Genomic DNA, 19,815 nt, shown 5'->3' on the forward strand with positions numbered 1-19,815 from the left:
CAGAGAAAAATCTGCCTCGCTATTCTGTTCAGATTGCGTGAGCGCAGACCTCCCTGGTGATTTATATAAGAGACTGCCGCGGTATTGTCCACCCGCACTAGGGCATGACAGCCCCTCAATTGATGGAGAAAATATTTCAGAGCCAGAAATACGGCCATCAGCTCGAGGCAATTGATGTGCCAATCGAGCTGATGGCCCTCCCATTCCCCTTGAGCTGGACGGCCATCTAAGACTGCTCCCCAGCCCATCAGGGAGGCGTCCGTCGTTAGTAGTCTGCGACGACACGGCGCCCCTAGAGTGGGACCCAAGGCGAGAAACCGGGGTCTGAGCCACAGATATAGTGTACGAAGCCCACGGCGCGTCACTTTTATTAGCCTTTGAGGATTGGCTCTTGGATGAAATCCTCTGGCTTTCAGCCACAACTGAAACGGTCTCATGTGCAACAGCCCCAGAGGAATCACCGTGGATGCTGAAGCCATGTAACCTAACATCTTTTGGCACTGACGAATAGTGCGATCTTGACCTAGCCTGACTTTGCTCATGGTCTGCCGAAAGGTCTCGATACGAGCGGGAGACAGTTGTGCCCGCATCGTGATCGAATCCCAAACGATCCCGAGATAAGTCGTTTTCTGGGTAGGAGAAAGAACACTTTTCTTGGTGTTGATTCTCAACCCTAGAGAAACTAGATGAGCTAACACGATGTCTCTGTGTTGGAGCGCCATCTCTCGCGATTGTGCTAATATTAACCAATCGTCGATGTAATTCAAAATGCGAATGCCCTGGAGTCGTAATGGAGCCAGTGTTGCATCCATGCATTTTGTGTATGTGCGGGGTGACAAGGCTAGGCCGAATGGAAGAACCCGAAATTGGTATGCTTCGCCCCCGAAAGCGAACCTCAGGAATTTCCTGTGTTGTGGCAATATTTCTATGTGAAAATATGTGTCCTCCAGATCGATCGTGACGAACCAATCGTGATGTTGAATTTGCGTCACGACCGTCTTGACGGTTAACATCTTGAACTTGAGCGCTTTGACTGCACGGTTTAAGCCTTGAAGATCTAAGATTGGACGCACCCCCCCATCCTTTTTTGGAACCAGGAAGTATCTACTGTAATAGCCCAACTCTCTCTCTGGAAGAGGAACATGTTCTATGGCCTCTTTGCTCAGAAGAGTTTGCAGCTCTTGTGACAGTACGTGCATCAGCTCCGGTTTCACGGAAGTGAAAACCACGCCATTGAAACGCGGAGGACGACGAATAAATTGGAGTCTGTATCCTATCTGCACTGTGCTTAATACCCACGCAGAAATGCCTGGCAGAAGTTTCCACGCTGCCAGACTCTCTGACAGTGGTATTAATTTTAATACTTCCTTTTGAGGGGATGTTAGATGTTCCGCGTCCGGAATGACAGCCGGAAACAACGGAACATCTAACATTTCGCTGGAAACCGCTGCCCCCCGAAGCACGCGAGGTGGCGGGGATGGAGTGGTTTTGTGAGGGTAGCGGGAAGGGGCGAAGAGATCTTGAATGCGCCCCATCCCGCGGGGGACTACCCCCACCAGATTGGGCGCCAGACCATCAGGACTTTCACTTCTTGTTAATAATAGTCCTGAGGTCTGGCTTGGGAGGTTGCTGAGCGCGGCGAGCATGTCCCCAGTCTCTACGAGGGGGAGCACGCTCCGCCACGCTCTGCTTTTTAACCTCCCTAGCTTTTGAAGGACCGGCGCGGGGCTGGGTGGCAGATGGCCCCTCCCCTTGAGTGCGGCGAGGAAGGAACTGAACGAATGCTTCTTCATGTTTCTTCACCTCTTTAAATCTGGCCACTACGGTGTTCACGGAGTCGCCAAACAAACCAGAGGGAGAAACAGGGGAGTCTAACAGAAACAAACGATCTTTCTCTTTAATACCTGTCAGATTCAGCCACAGGTGCCTCTCCGTGCTGACTAAAGCACTCATTGAACGGCCGATGGCACGGGCCGTTTGCTTGGGCGCACGGAGAGACAGATCTGTGGCTCGACGAAGCTCAGAGAACGCCTCCTCGTCGATGGTACTGCCCATACGCAAATCCTTCAACAGGTCAGCCTGGTATGCCTGTAACAGTGCCATAGTGTGCAGCGCAGCACCAGCCTGACCTGCAGCTTGGAAAGCTTTACCCACTAGTGATGATGTTATACGACAAGGTTTAGTGGGGAGGGTAGGTTTCTTTATCGAAGATGCGGCTTCGGGCGAGAGATAGCTCGCGAGCGTCTCTTCAACCCGAGGCATCTCCGTATACCCCCGCGACTTCGCACCCACGATAGTCGAAAAAGTCGACGTCGAAGGCACAAAGATGTGAGAAGTATATGGTTTACTCCATGACTTAGACAGCTCATCATGGAGGTCCTCGAAAAAGGGGAGAGACTGATGTTGTGGTCTCTCCTCCCTGCCACCGGACAGAAACCTATCCTCTAGCTTACTACGTTTGGGGGTCTCTTGTTCACGTGGCCAGTCAATCTGTAACCTGGCCACCGCGCGAGTAACCACCTCTAGCAATTCCTCGACAGATTTCTTTTCGCGAGAGAAATGCTCAGAGGCTGGCTGCTCGTGATCTAAAGAACCAAGAGATATATCATCCCCCTCCTGAACCGAAGAAGGACCAGAGCGCACTTCGAGATCACGAGAAGGGATGTTAGGATCTGGTGACGCAGCAAACGAAAGGGACGGACCCGTCTCTTGCTCGTCATGCAGATCCATACGAGAGCCCCACGATGGTAATGCGGGACTGGAAATAGTTCAGACGGGAGCGAAGCATCTTAACTGTGAGCTGGTCACAATGCTCGCACCCGCCTTTCTCTATAGCCAGAACCGCGTGCTCTTCCCCCAAACAAACAAAACAATAATCGTGTGTATCCAGCTCAGACATGGGACGGGAGCATGGAGGAACACAACGCTTACTGATTTGTTGGCTCATTTCTCTTTGTTGTAACATGAGAGAAAAAAGATTTGCAAACCTGCCAGAATGTTTCTTCGACACACACATGCACAGAATGGTCTGAAGACAAAAGGCCTGATGATGCACCTGTGGCTCATCTTTTTATAGCCTCGTGTTGCGGGCGCACGCCGATGACGTCATCGACCGAGGCTATATTACCTCCGGGTCAATTCTATTGACGTGTTACACACAATATTCACAGCTGGTCTCGACTAAAGGCGTTCCCAATGCGCTGAGCAGCGCAGCATCGATTGTAGCTTTCGAAAGGGAACTGACACGTGAACCAGAGAAAAGAAAAAAAAACAACAGAAAGCATATTTATACTTTCTGAATCATTCACTGTCCCCTATATAGCTCACAATGTGCCATTTTCCATATAGAAAATAGAAAATGTGTGAACAAGTGACCAATTTCAGCCGCTTTTGCATTTTCAAGTTTTTGAATGGAAAGATAACATGAAGTGTTATATTGATCTTTATAATCAATAAGCTAATTATAATGCATAATTTTAATTTTTATATAGTTTAAAATTGATCATTTTTGTTCTATAATTTTGCTGCACACATGATGTCAAAACAATCTTTTGATAAAGTGGTTTGGTACAGTTCTGTGAGTAAAAAAAAAACATGATCGAAAACAGATACTGGCCATATGTCTATGGCAATATAAAGCGTCTTCTCATTGAACTCAATCGTGTCCAACATGGACAATTTATGTGTTATAAATCTTGCAACATGCTTAAAGACAAGCAGAAACTAAGTTGAAAGTAATAATTCCTCCTGCCTCCTTGCTCATATAAACTACAAGTAGCTCATTTTCAGTATATATTTTGCAAATTAGGATCGATGTGTTTATGCAAGGATTCATCTTCCAACATCAGTATTGAAAGTATTTCGATCAATCTGCCCATTTCTAGCAAAAGGAAGATTTTTATGTTGCTTCTTAATAGAGAAAGCTTTGATAATGGGTTTGACTAGGCTAAAGTAGAGGCAGCTGTCCAGATTCCTGAGGAGATGTATAATCATCCTATGATGTGTATAATTATATCTTGGATGTCAAAAAACAGAAGTGGCCGAGAGGAAAGAGAGTAGCGACAAGACACATTTATTGTTTTTTTAAACACAAGAAGCATTATCTCTCTTTATCTCTCTTGCTCTTTTATGTCTTCATTGCACTGTACATTTCAAAACTCAAAGTTCCTGCCCATCTAAAAACGAAACTGTAAAAACAACTGAGTCTGTGCAGCTCTGTGACGTCATGCACACACAAGAATGCATCAGCATGACCGCCAACATTTACACAGAACTGACACCTATTGCATGATCAGAAACTTGGCCTGCCCAGTCAGGGTGAAGTAACACAGTGAAAACAGGAGAGGTGAACAGAATAACTAAAGATTTCAGTAAAATGTGGCTTCTCAAAGTTTCTCTGCCTTGTGCCACTCCTGGCTAGATGAAGCTCGGCAGATCCTTCTGAAGGATGCCAAAACTAGACAGCAAACTCTTAGACTTAGTCTGTGGTGTGGACAATATTCTAAAGGATTGTAAAGCAATACTCATTTACCTTTATTATTAATTGATTATTACTAATTTATCAGTATTAATAATGGATTATTATTTATCATTATAAATAACAAATCATTACTAGTTTATCCTTATTAAAACACATTATTAGTCATTATTAATAATCCAATGATATCTGGATTACATAACTCTCAGGCTATTAGACCATCTATGAAACAAATAATTACGCAAGTTACTGGTGATTAATAGCTGTGAAACACTATGTCATCACCACATCCAGTGACTCTTAGTAGCTGTTGATTCTGGAGGTCTGGACAATAATATTTCAAACCTGGAAGGCTCTGGGTGCGTCACTGCTGTTTTCATGTTTATTGATGTTTGTTTATGTAATGCAGGGATTCCCAAATATTTTTGTCAGTCAAACAACTAAACAACTAAGTCTGATATTGATATTAAAAAACAAAACAATGTATTTTCTTTCTCTTTGCTTTTTTATATATCAATATATATGTTTAATAGTCAGTTTAAAACATGTTTGATAAAAACAAAATGTAATCTAAAGGGATTCTAAAAGGTAGTCAGGATACATTACCTAAAGTGAGTAACATAGATGATGTTACTAACTACAGTTTTCATCATGTAATCTGTAATTAGTAACTGACTACAAATGAGAAGTAATTCTTTTTGATAAGAGAGTGGTCAATATCACAGTTTGCACTATACATACATTAATTCTCAGTCACTGATAGATGTCTTCCTGGTGTCATTTATCATTTTTTAAACACATGAACACATTGTCTTAATATACCATAATTAAAAAAAAAACAATCCATGTTAAAATTTATTTGTTGAGCTTTTCTCTACACACCCATTGAATCAGGAAGACTTTAGCAATTCAGCATCTTATTGGCCTATTTGTCTCACAAGGCAATGAGAATATTTATTCATAGGTGGTGGTTTGATTCATGGGCACTGTATATCACATGTCCTGGTGGTCTACACGTATAATCACAGAATATGGGTCCCATGGTCATATTATGGGTCCCAAATCGTGCTTTGCTTGCAAACATCCAGACAAATGTACAATTCTGGAACTTCTGGTTTGTCTCTACTGCATGATCACCTGTGCTGTATACTTTGTGCATGACCTTGAGAAAAATGTTACACACATCTCCACAGCTCCAGAGATTGGATGAACTTTGCTTTCGGCCTCAAAATGGACATTAAAATAATTCGGCTCATCCAGCAGATGTGCAGATGGCTGGTTGTATTTCTCTGATTTATGATTGCCTCAGGCCCCTGTAGTATGACCAAGTGTGTCGTTTGATTTTATGATGACATATTAAAGGTGATATGATTTTTTAATGTTAATATTATTTGTCTTATCCCAGCTGTTATACAGATATAGAGACTCTGTGCAAGTCATTCCTAGGCTGAATACTTAGGTTGTGAATACTTCTGAAAAGAACCTCATGTGGAAATTGGAAAGTGGATTGTATTGAGGTTATTATTATAAACATTTGTGAAATTACTTATTATCTTCTCTCTGTGCTCTTTGTGTCAACCTGAAGAAATCTCCTCAAGTGCACATTTTCTTATATTAAACGGAGAGGTCTGTTGTGGTGGTTGACGTTTAGAAAATTCATAAAATAATTTCTAATCTCATCTCATTACAAGCTTCTTTGCTCAGGGGTAAAAAGAAGTTAGCAATACCTGAGCAGAATAATACTGTTAGCAAACATCTTGATGCCACTGAAAGCAGCATTTAGGTGAACGTGTAAATACACACTATATGGAAAAATATTGGGACAAACCTATTAATTACTGAATTCAGGTGTTACAATCAGAATCATTACCACAGGTGTATAAAATCAAGCACCTCGCCATGCTGTCTGCATTTACAAACATCTGTGAAAAAAAATGGGTTGTTCTAATAGAACGCCACCTTTGCAGTAAGTCAGTTTGTAACATTTCATCCCTACTAGATATTCAACCATCAACTTTAGGTGGTATTTTTGGAAAGTGGAAGTGTTTAAGAACAGCAACAACTCAGCCATGAAGTGGAAGACCAAGTGAAGTCACAGAGCAGGTCATGGAGTGCTGAGGAGCATGGTGTGTAAAAGCCACCAACACTCTGCTGATTCCACAGCTGAAAAGTTACAGACTTCCACTGACATTAATATAAGCACAAAAACTGCAGCAGGAGCTTCATGAATGGGTTTCCATGGCCGGCAACTGCATGCAAGCCTCACATCAGCAAATACAATGGCAAGCGTTGGATGGAGTGGAGTAAAGTATGGCACCACTGGACTCTGGAGCAGTGGAAACCTGTTCTGTGAAGTGACCAATCACACTTCTTTGTTTGGCAGTCTGATGGGTGAGTCTGGGTTTGGCGGATGCCAGAAGAACGTTACCTGCCTGACTGCACTGTGCCAACTATAAATATTGGTGGAGGAAGTATAATGGTATGGAGCTATTTTCCAGGGGTTGGGTTTGGCCCCTTAGATCCAGTGAAGGGAAATCTTAATGCTTCAGTGTACCAATATATTTTGCCTGACCTCGACCCTCAACTCGTCAACTTGTCAGAGCTAAAAGAGCTGGCTGCTTTCTCGTTACACTGTGTCTCATTTACAAAACAATCTGAAGTTAAATGCACTGAACAAACATATAATACTTCAATGTGATCCATGATGGAATTAAAAATAAAACTTGTTTCTTATGTCCTTCTGAAGTCCATACAGAGACACAAACAAGCTGTTTAAACCGAATGCATCAAAACATATGTTCTTTTGCTCTTCCAGTTGTCCTGTTGTCAGCAAACTCAAGTGCATAGAATATGTCATAAACTGAAACGGTATCTGTATGCTGTATCCAGTGTAGATGGCGTTAGTGATTATAATGGATTCTGTTTGCTTTGGTGCAACATTTGCATCAGGTTAAAGAACACAAAGCCATTGAATGCCCATGGACGCCCCTGTTGTGTAATAATGTATAACTATTAAAATGTATAACTATTCCAGGACCTGAAGTGGGACACTCACATTGACTTCACTGTTAAAAAGGCCCAGCAGAGGTTGTACTTCCTTCACCAGCTGAGGAAGTTCAACCTGCCACAGGAGCTGCTGAAACAGTTCTACTCCGCCATCATTGAATCCGTCCTTTGCACTCCAATAACTGTCTGGTTCAGCTCAGCTACCAAATCTGACATTGGTATATTGGTACAACCCTCCCCACTCGCCAAGAACTGTACTTATCCAGAGTGAGCAAAAGGGCTGGCATAATCACTCTGGACCCCTCACATCCAGCACACTCCCTCTTTGATCTGTTACCGTCTGGTCGACGCTACAGAGCTCTGAGCACCAGAACGGCCAGGCACAGGAACAGTTTCTTCCCTCAGGCAATCCATCTCATGAACACCTGACAATAATTGTGGAACACACACTATTTATACACTTATTTATCTAACACACATACTTAGTCTACATTTCAATTGCACATAAGATACCTGTACATACAACTGTCTATTGTTTTATACCTGTACATATTGTCAATTGTCAATTTCTATATTGTTATTCCTTATTTACTTGTTCTTTTTTTATTATTCTTATTAGTCCAGCTATATATGCTTTTTTTTTCTCTTTCAAAAGAAAACCATTAATCTGGCTCGCTTGTTCAGAAAATGGGTAATGTAATTGGTTTAATTTACAATCCATCTAGAACGGGCATTGCCATTGGTCGCCTGGTAAATGCACGGCTGCGTCATATGCCTGGTTCTGAGTGCGCCTGCACACAGGCATGATTAATTTTTATTTTGGCCACAGACACAATGTCGGCGAGTTGCATAATACAGTTTGGTTTTACAAAGTTCATTGGAGTTTTCCCACTCTTCCACCTGACGCTTTTATATAGCTTATAAATGCCCGTGCTCATTTTACTTTCACTTTCAATGCAGCAATTCCGCATCAATTGCTTATCTATAACTTACAACGACAAATTTTCTGCCATAAACATGGGACTTTTATTAACAAAACGAATACACCATATGCTATAAGCCTAATATAAAATAACAAACTTACAAATGTTTAAAAGTAAAAACAAAAACGCTGTGGAACCAAATGAATAAGAAACAGAACGAATAAGAGCAAAATTAATAAAGCCTGGAGGATCAAACACCTTGATGTAAAATAAAATATATAAATCACACAAAATTTAAATAAAGTAAAAATAAGCAAATACTGGGGCTATGGCTGGGCGATTTTTCAGATTTTATGGATTCATTTTATCGAATTTAATGTTTTGCCACAAACTTATTTTTTATAAATGGAGGAATCGCGATTTTGAATAGAATATTACCAAACGCTAGAATTAGACACTTTGACAATAACAGTAAAGAGAGAAGATCCAACCGCATATCAGCGCACATGATTAACCGCTCTCTTGTGATGCTCTCTATGCCATTCACACAGAATGCGCTTTTGTGTTGACAAAGATGCGACACGGGCAGTGGAATAGGAAAACATGCAAGAAGATAGAGTTAAACATCTTTTAATAACAAGCAGCGTAATCAAATAAAAAAACCTGTGAAGAACTACTACTGTATGTCTGATATTTCATGTTTGCATCATGGTGACAGGCTAAAAACTACTGTTCATTGTTTTTACAGAGCATTTATAGTTAATAATAGCACTCTAGGTGTGATACCTTCAGTCATTTTGAACTTGAATTACTTGAGAATTTTTTAAGCATTTTTCTTGTATTATTTCTGAACATATAATATGCATAAGAAAAGTTTGTACAAGATGTAGTTGTAGTTCATGCATCTTTTCTGCAAAGATATTTAGTGATTTGTTTAACATTTACATCATGATGACAACTTCATGTGTGTGGTGCACTTAGAATAGAATTTTCTTTAACTAGAGGTTTAATAAAAAAAAGTTGCTTGAATCATGTTGTAGTTATGTTTTCAAGTTGACTAGTTAAAATTGTACAAAATCGAGAATTGGCCAAATATTCTATGAAAATCTTTTTTTTTGGCCATATCGTCCAGCCTAGAAACAAATAAAAAACCTTCCAATTTTTAATTTCTTTAATTTTTCAATCTTTAATTGTCTGTTCTCTAACTGAACTAAATGATTTTTATTATACTATTAAAAATGGCCTCAGCTTAACATCTGTAATACTGTCTATATCCCCCTATCCCCAGGGGACATATATTGCACCTATATTATATGGCCTAAGGTAAACAGCAAACAAATGCATGCACGGCCACACACAGACACACAGAGCTGAAGGTGTTTATATGCTACACAGCCTTGCTTGGGAGGGTTACATTGTACTATGGTTTCTTTAGGACAGGGGTCTCAAAACTTGGTCCTGGAGAGCTGGTGTCCTGCAGAATTCAGCTCCAACCCTTATCAAAAACACCTGAAACAGCTAATCTAAGCGTACTAGAAACTTTCAGGCAGGTGTTTTGAGGCAAGTGGAGCTAAACTCTGCAGGACACCGGCCCTCCAGGACTGAGTTTGGACACCCTGCTTTAGAACAAGTAACAAGTTCAAGAATGGGAACATGTTGATTTATTTTTTAGACTTATGTTGCTTGTTCGTTGTAATATTTTCCATTGGCAGCCCAGAATGTGATTGTTACACTATAATAAAAATGCTGAAAATGTGAAGTTGCACTTCAGCTTATGTAACTTTAGTGAAACTGCTAAACCTAAAGTAAATAAAATAGCATAATTTGATCCTACAGTGTTGCTGCACATGCTTTTAGATCATTACAAATAATAATGCAAAATGATTATCTTAGAATAGAAGATATGCTGTCTCTCGTGTAACATAAATTATCAATAGTTAAGTATGTGGTTTTGAAGAAGATGCTTTTATTTTCTTTCTCTGTTTTGACTGTCTCATTTGGACTTGGACTTGACTTGGACTCGAACCTCTTTGGACTCGGTCTTGACTCGGACTCGATAGTCCTGGTCTTGGACTCGACAAAGGTGGACTTGACTACAGCCCTACTTAAGTACAAAAAGTATTTTTTAAAATCTTAAACATACTTAAGTATCGAAAGTAAAAGTACAAGTAAATGCAAAATGGAAAAGAAGCAAATAAATATATATATATATATATATATATATATATATATATATATATATATATATATATATATATATATAAAAAAATATTCATACAGCTTTAGTAGCAAGATTGTATTCAGTTTTAACTCTTTCTTCCATTTTGTATTTTTGGGTAAGAATAAGAAGCAATTCATCCAGTGCTTGGTGTCTTTCATTCCAACATAAGAAAACATTTCTGGAATCTGCATCTGAAATAGCATTAAGATGTATTTGTTTGCATAATTTAATGCATCTCAGAGGGGACATGGATGCATTTAAACTGCAGTTACAGATGCATAAATAGGCCTAATGTTGTGTTTTTAACACAAAACATTGAATACTGATATTTGATATTTATTATTGCAGAAGATATACTGTATATCACACACCCCAGACTCCACTTTGAGTGGAAAATGAATCATCCGTGATTGTGCGCGCACTTGTTTGCACGGTTTGCAGATGAGCAAAGCTGCTCTAACTTGCAAACGCCAGACCACTGATTCTCAAACCTGCTTTCCTGCAGTCTGTGTTCTTCTGACTATTTTGTTGAAAGTAACGAATATGCTTCGGGAAAATGTATCGGAGTATCAGTATACATTTTAATTAGGAAATGTAGTGGAGTAAAAGTAAAAGTTGGCTGAAATATAAAAACTCAAGTAGGCTACAGATACTCCCAAAAAATACTTAAGTACTGTAACGTTACAATACACCACTGTGTGTGTGTGTGTGCATGTTTATGTGGTTCATGAGGACACAAATTTGTATTACAATATGAAGGTGGTTTATGGGGACTCTGCCTATGTCCCCGTAATTCAAAAGGCTTAAAAAACATACTAAATGGTGTTTTTTTGAAAATCTAAAAATGCACAAAGTCTCCTGTGAGGCTAAGTTTAGGTGTAGGGTTGTAGGGCAATAGCACACACAGTTTCAGTATAAAAACCATTACGCCTATGGAGAGTCCCCATAAACCACAAAAACCAACATGTGTGTGTGTGTGTGCGTGTGAGAGAGAGAGAGAGAGAGAGAGAGAGACAGAGACAGAGAGCCCAAAAGGGGAGTTGTTTAAAGATGTGATTGGGTCAGCCCAATGTCAATTAAGAAAATAATCAATGGGCTGCTGATTAAATGTCTCATGGGCCGGTCTGTCTGGGGAAAAAAATCCTAAACCGACTTTTTTGACAAATGCATTAAACAGCCGCAAAGACCACAGCGCCGTCAACTATTTAGGCAGAAAAAACTATAGGCTGCTAAGAGTTTTATGGGCCGATCAGACAAATATGGTATGAGAAGATGTATAGTCCCGGCCCAAAAAGTATGTCGGCCCTGCGGGAAAATGCCCGGTCTGCCAGATGGCCAGGCCACCCCTGCATGTCGTGACCCCTTTATAAAACACCTGCTGTAAAATCAGGCCTGTCTTGCTTTGCAGACAAGGAAATGTGACTCAAACTGTTGCAAGGCTAAGCTTTATTGCAGAACCTCTGTTGGAGAGAGAAGGATTGAGGTTGGAGGGCCACGGGGATGCTGGGTGGAGAATGCATGGAATGTCCATTGCTGTTTACTGCTCGGGATGTTTCACACATGCAGGTCAGGGGGCTGTCATCTGTCTTCCACTCTCTTACGCTCAGCTTCTCGTCCCCCCTCATTACACAAGGGTCAAGCTCAGAGGTGACCTAATTAAAAGCTCATTACATCACAGACAATATCCATTAGCATGCCAGGTCAAGCTGTTAATCCATTAGTGTTGCAGAGGCTGCCCCTCCTTCCCAAAGTACACTCTCGCTCACACACAGAATCTCCACTTAAGACTATCTGCATGCAAACAGAAGATGATTTCAGGTGCACACAGTCAAACAGTCCTTAGCTAATCTTTGTGTGGGGTTTAAGGATGGCCACAGGTTGCCCAATTAGACAGCATTAGAAAGCATCATACACCCTTAAAAACAAATGGTTCCATAAAGAACCTTTAACATCCATGGAAACCAGTCCACAAAATGTTTTTTTACATATACTGGAAAAAACCACAAACAAATCTTCAGATTCTGTAAATGTTCTTCACACTAAGATAGTTCAAGATTTTTTATTCGTCACATACACAATTATACAGAGTATAACCAGCAGTGAAATGTAGGTCAGGTCCGCTCCAAGGACAGTGCAATTATAAAGGATACAGATATTAAGAAAAAGAAAAGTAGAAAAAATAAAAGAATAAAATAAAATAAAAGATAAGATAAGATAAAAAATATAAATATAAATATAAATGTGCAGGTCAGTATGTTGTTGACTTAAATAGTAATATAAAAGGAATGTGCAAAAGAATGTGCAAAAAAGTTGTGCAGGGTATTTAAACAGCAGCAATGTGAGGTAGAGAAGAATTATGAATAGCTTATTGATATAGTGATATTTACATGGAGTCAAGTGATGTTATGACACAGAGTTAGAGTTTAGGAGCCTGATGGCCTGGGGGAAGAAGCTCCTCCTAAGTCTCTCAGTTTTTGCCATCAGACTACAGAAGCGCTTACCAGATGGAAGCAAAGTGAATAGACGGTTACCAGGGTGATTTGAGTCCTTGATGATTTTGACAACTCTATTTTTGCAGCGTTTGAGGTAGATGTCCTGCAGAGAGGGGAGAGCAGACCCTGAGATGCGCTCAGCTAAGCGCACAACTCTCTGTAGTGCTTTGCAGTCCTGATTGGAGCTGTTTCCATACCAAACTGAGATGCACTGAGTCAGTACACTTTCTATGGTCCCTGAATATAAAGTTTTCAGGATTGCTGGTGAGACCCTGAATTTCCTCAGCTGTCGCAGATAGTACAGTCTTTGCCTGGCTTTCTTAACCTGTGTTTGGATGTGTAGAGTTCAAGTCAGGTTCTCGGAGATGTTTACACCGAGGTACTTGAAGCTGCTCACCCTCTCCACAGGGGTCCCACTGATCATAAGAGGAGTGTAGGGCTGCTGCTGTCTCTTCCTTAAGTCCATGATCAGCTTTTTAGTTTTTCTCACATTCAGAGAGAGACAGTTGTACTGGCACCATGATGTGAGTCTCTCTACCTCATCCAAGTATGCGGTCTCATCGTTGTTGGAGATGAGGCCCAGAACCAGAGTATCATCAGTGAATTTGAAGATAGATGTGGAGCTGTGAGAGGACACGCAGTCATGCGTGTAGAGAGAGTAGAGCAGGGGACTCAGGACACAGCCCTGTGGGGTTCCTATGTTCAGGGTGATGGAGTTTGAGGTGAACTGGCCAACTTTCACCACTTGAGGTCTGCCAGTGAGGAAGTCTTGAATCCAGTCACAGAGTGAGGAGTTTAGGCCGAGGTCTGTGAGTTTAGAAGCCAGCTTGATGGGGACTATAGTGTTGAAAGCTGAGTAGCCTTACATAATTCCCATTGTTGCTGTCCAAGTGTGTGAGGGAAGAGTGGAGAACGTGATCTGTTTGGGCGATAGGCAAACTGAAGAGGGTCCAAAGTATCAGGTATGGAGGAGCAGATGTGGCTCTTTACAAGTCTGTCAAAAACCTTCATAACTATTGATGTGAGGGCAACTGGGCGATAGTCATTCAGGCAAGAGGGTTTATTGTTCTTTGGCACAGGGATAATGATGATTTGAATGAGGTGGGAACCACAGAGGTAGCAAGGGACTCATTAAAGATAGAAGTGAACAAACCAGCAAGCTGATCGGTGCAGGACCTCAGAATACGGCCGGTTATCCCATCAGGTCCGGCTGCTTTCCTGATGTTCACTTTCTTTAGCACCCTCCGAACCTTATCCTCTGACATGGTGATTACAGGATCATCGCTGCTCTGCCTGCTGCTTCCTGATGCACTGGATGGCAGAGTCGCGCCGCCGCAGTTGCAATCGAAGCGGCCGTAGAAGATGTGTAACTCATCGGCCAGCAACGGATCTGCTCTCCCCTCTTCGGAGGATTTGTTTCCAAAGGCACAGATGGTCCTCAGTCCCTGCCACCTCCGTCGAGAGTCATTGAGCTGGAAATGAGATTCAATTCTCTCTCTGTATCTGTGTTTAGCGGTTCTTACTGCGCGTCGGAGAGCATAGCACGATGCTTTGTACTCGCTCATATTCCCGGTCAGAAGAGCCTCATTGTAAGCGTCAGTGCGTGTGTTAACTGCAGCACAAATTGTTCTGTCCACCCACAGTTTCTGGTTGGAGAATGTCCTTATCGTTATTGTTTCTGTAGCTTGCTCGGTTAGCATGTTTACAAAGCTCAATGCTACATCCGTGAACTCGCTGACGTCAGAAGAACTCGCCCGGAACATGTCCCAGTCGACGTCATCAAGAGCCGACTGTAGCATAGCCTCTGAGTGCGAGGACCAGCGAGTCACTACTCTCTGCACCGGGGGATCCTGAACGAGCCTTTGTTTATATTCCGGTGTGAGGAAAATGGCGGCATGGTCCAATTTGCCAAAAGCCGGTAGTGAGCGGGATTTGTAGGCATTCTTGAACTGAGTGTAGCAATGATCCAGTGTATTTGGTCCTCTAGTTGGACAGGATACATGTTGATGAATGTTCGGCATGACCTGCCTGAGGTTGGCTTTGTTAAAGTCTCCCGCGATGATAAAGGCAGCGTCAGGATGTTTGTTAATGTAGCCGCTGAGCACATCGTGGAGCTTAGACAAAGCCAAGCCGGTGTCCGCCTGTGGTGGAATGTACACAGCAGTAACAATGGTCTATGAAAACTCCCGGGGCAGATAAAATGGGCGGCAAGTAATGGAAAGATGTTCCAGATGAGGTGAGCAGGAACGCGACAGAATGGAGATATTGCTGGGATCACACCATTTCTTGTTAATCATGAAACACACTCCTCCACCCCTGGATTTACTGGCCTCTGCTGTTCTGTCCATCCGTAAAACAGAGAAGTTATCACTTGGCATAACAGCAGTGTCCGGGACCAAGTGCGTGAGGCATGTTTCTGACAAACAAAGGATATTACAGTCCCTGATGTCCCGTTGGAAACTAATGCTGGCTCTAAGATCGTCCATCTTATTCTCCAAGGATTGGACATTTGCTAGCAGAATGCTCGGAAGAGGAGGACTGTGAGCCCTTTTCCTGAGTCTGTCTCGAATCCCAGCGTGTTTCCCGCGGTGTTTCTTGATCCGTCGCCTCAGGGTGTTATTGTTTATCTCCGCGTTCCGAAGAATCTCCAGAGGCCACGCTGGATTCGAGGCTAAAGTGTCCTGGAACAGGTTGGTGTAGCGGTTTCCAATGTCCAAAAGTGTTTCTATGTTATAGGTGATCAGTGTCGACGTGAAATGTGTAAAAAGAGAAAGTAAAAGTAAGAATTAAAAAAGTAAATTAAAGCAAAATCTAAGCGGAGCGGCCTGGATGGCGTCCGAACACAGCGGCGCCATTTTGAATGAGATAGTGTGGTTCTTTGGGGAACAAAAACTGTTCTTCTATGGCATTGCTGTGAAAACCACTTTTTGGAACATTTATTTTTAACAGGGTGGATCATTTTAATTTTGGCCTGTCCACCTGTCACAAATCAGCTGGGGATACAGTTGGGACAAATCTTTTAAAAACTGAATGGAGAACATTTTGTTCTCTTCCCAAGCCAGTAAATTGCAATGTGCTCACGCAAAAACAGGAAGGAAAAATAAATAAATAAACATAAAATATTCAAAAGAAAAAAAAAACTTTGAAATACATTCAACTTCAATATTTATCAAAATACCAGTCACAGACTCCCTGGCCACTCCACTGGGTGATAATTTATACACATGGCAACCACTATTTTTCAGAAGTCATATAACATGATAAAGAATATAAGAAAATAAATTACAACATCTCCTCAAATACACAAAAGTAACAACAAATAATACTAACTTAATTCCACCTATGATTATGGAAAATTCAGAGTATAAACATCATAAAATACCAAATTCCACCCGCTGCCCATCATATTTGGTATTTTCCACTCCCATAATGCATCATAGCAAAGGTATAAAAACACAAATAAAAGAACTTTCTAGTTTTTTAATGTGAAGATGGCCGCCACCATGTGTGTCAATCCAAGTTATATAAACGGAAGCAATGAAATGTCAGTCAGTTTAGTGCTCAGGTGGCCAGTCTGAAAAGCACAGTCTAGTTGTGTATATGTGTTTGTTTGTGCGTGTGCGCGCACAACCGCTCTCCATCTTGCTGCCACATCAAGGTATGTTGTTTTTGGGGGGGGTTTTATGTGTTATCTAAACGCATCTTTATCTATGGGGTGTTAAATAAAGGTTGTCTGGGGAATTGAGAGCAGCTCTGTGACATCACTGCATAATGATCCCATGCGACATGGGAAAAATGGATTTCCCATGCAGTTATGACACTCAGGAATTGTACTGTTGACTGCATTCTTTAGGCTAAATTAATTAACTTTGTCGTCAAATTTATTGTAAGAAAAATTATCAAAACTTGCAAAATGTACAAACATTTGGTCAGTCCACCTCAGGTTGTTCAATGAAAGTTTGACCACTTATATTTCTCAAACCTGAAATGTTCTCTAATCCGCTCTATATTTAGTATTGCAACTCAAGCCCTTCCCATTATAAACAGACCTTAAAATGGGAACTTTTAGTGATCTTGATTGTTACATTAGGACTTATGTCTAAGGTAAAAGAATTTGCTAAATGGTATCTATATGTCTATGTACCTTTTATCGTTTACTTTGAGCTGCCTACAGACTATCTGAGATATCATTGTCATAATGGTTGGCTAAAGACCGTGTCTTGCTTCTGACACCGCAAGCGTAATGCTTTCTAACCATATCTCCACTTTTTTTACCTTTATGTTGCAATTATTCTGCTTATAGTATTTTTAAAATACTAGTAGTTTATATCAGTAGTCCTGTATTCTACCAATGTCTTTGTTATGTGCAAATATATACACAGAGATAGTGTATCTTTCTCTCTCACACACACACACACACACACACAAACATTACTTTCACTCTCTGCACAACTCTGTATACACTGTATTGATTTAAATAACTTTAATGTACTTGAATTGTGCATCAAATACTAGGAATATACAAGTATCGGATTGGGACTCAGTATTGGCAGATAGTCAATATGTAATGACTCGGATTGGATTGGGGGCACAAAAAACCTTATTGGGACATCCCTAATACAGGATTCTGTAAACACCTGTATAACCAAAATTTACTGTGCGTCATGACACAAAGATGACTGCTGTGGTAAAACCAAGTAAAATGAAAACAAAAAATGGTCGACCTTGCAATACAAAGTAATTATTCAAACAGGTAATCACTCAAAAAAAAAAAAAAAAAGGAAAAATTAAAAATGTTCAAGCAACCAGATTTATTATATTTGGACAAACTAAGAAAAGCACCTAATTAAAAAACTTTTTTTTTTTTTTTAAAGTTAGCTCTTTAAGAGTTTTAATCCTCTAAAAAGTTTATTCTCAACACCTCCTGCTTTTTTCTTTTGAGATACAAAATTAATTATGTTCCCTTCAGAGAGTATGAAGAGAGGAAAGTAATGTTGAATGTCCATGCATAACATGCCGTAACATTTGTGCCCATATTCATACAGGTTTTCCACAAGATGCCAGGAGACCGTGTGGATTTCGTGCATTATATAAAATCTCCTTCACATAGCCTGTCCCTTGAATCTCCTGTAGGGTCTATTGATGTTTTGTTCAAACGATGACCCATGCACCTGCGAGCTGAATGCATGTATTTATCCATTCACCAGGGACTGAGCCATACAGAAACACTCTTCCATCTCTTTGAACCTGCTTCCCCTGGTGGTTTCCTAACTATACAGCACTCAATGCTTTGTAAGTGACTCCAGCAGTGGGGGCAGACTCAACAGAAAAGAAAGTTAACCGGGGAGAATAAATAGTAAAACAAACAATAAGGACCTAAATGTCTTTGATGCATGAGGAGCACACAGGGGATCAAATACCTTCACAATGACCTACGTCTTTTGTCTTTTAGACACTTCATTGAGCTCATTTCTGTAAGTCGCTACCACATTCAGCACAGGGAAGCTCGTTCCTCCTTTGGGACACTAGATTGCCACCGATTCCTCCACAAACATCCACTGTCAACAGCCACTCATGGGCCTTCCTCTCCTCCACAGCTCCAGAGTTTCAAGTAGAGGAGAGGCATCTGAATCTTTAGCTGTCAGTTTCTCCACAAAGAAAGCGAGAGAGTCGTGGGGAGATTAATGGAGAGAAGATTTGCCCCAGTGCAGAACCGCAGTTCAGAGAAACAAACTGAGAGTTATGAAGACTGTAGGACGATATGTCCAAAATCTTCATATTCATTTGCAACCCGTATTCCAGAAATGTTGGGACGTTTTTTAAAATTTGAATAAAATGAAAACTAAAAGACTTTCAAATCACATGAGCCAATATTTTATTCACAATAGAACATAGAGAACATAACATATGTTTAAACTGAGAAATATTACACTTATCCACTAAATGTGCTCATTTCAAATTTGATGCCTGCTACAGGTCTCAAAGTTGGCACGGGGCAACAAAGGGCTGAAAAAGCAAGAAATTTTGAAAAGATTCAACTGGGAGAACATCTAGCAACTAAATAAATTATTTGATGTCAGGTCTGTAACATGATTAGCTATAAAAGGGATGTCTTAGAGAGGCAGAGTCTCTCAGAAGTGAAGATGGGCAGAGGCTCTCCAATCTGTGAAAGAGTGCGTAAAAAGATTGTGGAATACTTTAAAAACAATGTTCCTCAATGTCAAATTGCAAAGGCTTTGCAAATCTCATCATGTACAGTGCATAACATCATCAAATGATTCAGAGAAACAGGAGAAATCTCTGTGCGTAAGGGATGCCCGTGGTCTTCAGGCCCTCAGACAACACTGCATCACTCATCTGCATGATTCTGTCATTGACATTACTAAATGGGCCCAGGAATACTTCCAGAAACCCCTGTCGGTAAACACAATCCGCCGTGCCATCTGCAGATGCCAACTAAAGCTCTGTCATGCAAAAAGGAAGCCATGAACATGATCCAGAAGCGCCGTCGTGTCCTGTGGGCCAAGGCTCATTTAAAATGGACTGTTTCAAAGTGGAAACGTGTTCTATTTGGATGAGTCCAAATTTGACATTCTTGTTGGAAATCACGGACGCGGTGTCCTCCGGGCTAAAGAGGAGGGAGACCTTCCAGCGTGTCATCAGCGTTCAGTTCAAAAGCCAGCATCTCTGATGGTA

Source organism: Barbus barbus, assembly GCF_936440315.1.
Source record: "Barbus barbus genome assembly, chromosome: 30".
Lineage (NCBI taxonomy): Eukaryota > Metazoa > Chordata > Actinopteri > Cypriniformes > Cyprinidae > Barbus > Barbus barbus.